The sequence below is a fragment of the Cryptomeria japonica genome, chromosome 3 (assembly GCF_030272615.1).
Source record: "Cryptomeria japonica chromosome 3, Sugi_1.0, whole genome shotgun sequence".
Lineage (NCBI taxonomy): Eukaryota > Viridiplantae > Streptophyta > Pinopsida > Cupressales > Cupressaceae > Cryptomeria > Cryptomeria japonica.
The window spans coordinates 853,107,379-853,110,651 of NC_081407.1; positions in this window are offsets into that span (position 1 = coordinate 853,107,379).

The window sequence follows — 3,273 nt, forward strand, 5'->3', positions numbered from 1 at the left end:
ACACTCTTATTTGTAAAACCCTCTAGCAAGGTGAGATTCTGATTGAGTGTTTGAAATCCTTTAACAAGGTCACTTCTAACAAGGTGAAGATCCTAACAGATCTGAGGGAAATCCCTTAACCGGGTCACATCTAGCAATGTGTTTGTAATCTTTAACAGGATTTGCTTTTAACCGAGCATACTCTAGAAGAGGATATTTCTTAGTGGGTCCAAAATCCCACAATGGTTTTTCTGTATTTGGGTTTCCACGTTAAATCTGGTGTTATGAGTGTTATGATGTTTATATGCTTATGAGTTTGCATGTTTAGTAGTTTTGGTATATTACTGAAGTATATGTTACCAAGGTTGAATCTGTTGTTTTTATTGAAGGTTAAGTTTGTATGATTCACCCCCCCCTCTCATCTTATTAGCTTGGCATCTGTACTAAACATTTAGTATCAGAACTATCAGGTTCAACATTATGTTTCGGTATAGGTGTTACCGGATGAATTATGATCATTTCCACTTCTGGTTCTCTCTCATAAGTTCTGATTTGACCTCTGTACTGCTCATCCACCTTGACATTAGCGCTCTCCACAATTCTCTGCAATCTCTTCTTATAACATCTATATATTTTTCTTTCATTTGAATAACCAAGAAATATTCCTTCATCATACCTAGGATCAAAATTTCCAATTCACTACCAAAGATTCTGAAATACTTAACTCTAGATGTATGACCAAACCATAACTCATAAAGTTACTTACCGATAAACCAAACCAGATCCAAGATCCAACAAATCTTCGTCAGTTAACCTTCAAACTGACTTCTCCACAGTTTGAAATAGTCTTTTAGACCACTACAAGGGGTAATGCATGATCTGTCATTAATTTTCCTCCCCCAAGGCATCTGCCTTAGTTACCAGATGAGTTTCCTGCAGGAGCAGGAACATTCTGCTCTGCCAATTGAGTAAATGGGCTATGTGCTTCAACTTGTTGATCCTCAGAATTTCAAAACCACTTCTTCTCATTCTCCTTCCAAATATCATCAACCTTTTGCTTTCCCTTCTCTTTGAATTTGTCATTTCCTGCCGGTAGGTTCTTGCTTCTTCCAAATTTAGCAATATGTCATACTTTGTTGCATGCATAACAAGTGACATTGTTCTTTTGAATTTCCTTGTTGTAACCTTGATTATTTCTCAACCTACATTGATCAGCCATATGTCCAAACTTTCCACATGCATAACATTTTACATTCATTCTACAATCTGCTTTCCTATGACCATACTTTTTGCAATTGAAACACTGATCAGTACCTGAATTATTATTCTGATTGACTCTATTTCTACATTGAATTTCCATATGACTAAACTTATTGCAAACAAAGCATCTACCATTAAATTTATGTGCATTGGGTTGCCTTATCGATGACCTTTGATTCTGGTTGTCTAGTGGATTCTCTTGATTGTTCTTCTGACCGGATGTATCATCCTGATTTGCAGTACCAGAGATTTCTCCATGCTCAAATCCAATACCTCTAGTGTCTCCACTATCCCTTTGATTCTTAAATAACTCATTGAGCTTTGTAGAACCTGGCTTTGAACTTGTCTTTGTACTCATTTGCAGCGTCCAGATCACTTCTTAGGACTGTCATCATTATTTCCAACTCTTGCTCATTGTTCCAAGATTGCACCAATTCAGTTCTCAATATATCATTCTCATGCGCCAACCTAATGCATTCTTTAGATCCGTCTTTCAGAGATTTAGCAATATTTTCTTCATTCTTCTTCTGATCTTCAATCTCCTTGGACATCCTCATGGTTAGGGTTTGAATTTCATTCTTCATGACACCATTTTTTTGACTCAGCTTCTAACATAGTTCCTTTAAAGTATTCTTCTCTTCATCATCCTGATTTTGTAATTGATCACATAGTTCCTTGCTTTTAGCTTGTGCAGATGACAACCTCTCTTGCAGAGTAAAGATGAATTCCTTCGCAGATCTTAGCTCATCTTGCAACTTCATGTTTCTCAACCTTTCAACATCATAGTCCTCAAGTGCTACTTGAACTTGAAGTTCTTTCCTCAAACTCATCTCCATAGATTCCAGATACAGGATCTTCCTCAAGCTGTTAGACTTATTCTGAGGTACTAGGCTCTGATACCAATTGTTGGAATCCAAGAACACTAAGAGGAGGGGGGGTGAATCAGTTTTGTCAGAATGATTAAATTTAACCTTAATAACAGAACAACTTGGCAACCGATAAATATAAAAGCAGATAACAATAAGTAATAGTGCAACCGCAAAGATGAAAACCATAACACCATAGATTTATACGTGGAAAACCTCAATGAGGAAAAAACATGGTGGGATTAGAGACCCACAATATCTATCCACTGATTAGATGAATAAATATTACAATAAGGGGCATGCACATGCAAGAAGGCCAACAACCTAGAGCGCACTGCTCATCACAAAAGGAGCCTCACAGTCTACAGAAAACTTTGGACTACAATCCAAAATGAATATTGAATTTCCTAAATAGCATCTCCTATGCCCGAGTACAGTTCCAATTAAGCTCAATGCTGGAGGTCTTAAACCTCTTCCACAAACCTAATTCGATCACCTATGATCGACTAGATCCTTTGCATATGAATACAACTATATTTGCACACGTATAATCGCATAACCATCCATGACCATAATCTTCCTATGATCTACAAAGAGATCTTACATCATATTTATACCAACTCAGGACCTAAACAATCAGGTTGGCCACCTAAAAGATAATACAATAAATCCATTACATAAACCCGCAAACCAATGATAACACAAGTCGGCCTAAGATCGAAACAACATTAACCAAACAATAAATCCAATCGGTAACGCATCGCGAGCATTCACCAACACGTTACATAAACCGGCCCATAACCTAATAGAATAGTATTATATCTGGTGCTAAATGCAACACCACTAATCAAATGGAACACAAACATGATAACCATTAGCATCCCAAAAAACTTCTAGAAACCGCACGAACACCACTTATCGAATCCATCAAAAGATCTTCAATGAAGCTCTGTCGGTAAAATAGTTAACCAAAAGGCTTACTAGAACATATGATAGCTTCCGGACCACCAAATCCTGAACCAACTGAATGTGACACGCATCTAAATGACATGAAAAACTGAACCAAACCAATTCCACCAATCTAGACATATTAGAGAATACCGGAGATGATCTCCAGATCAACATCACAATCCAACTACTCTATCGGAACCCGGTAGACGACCAAACA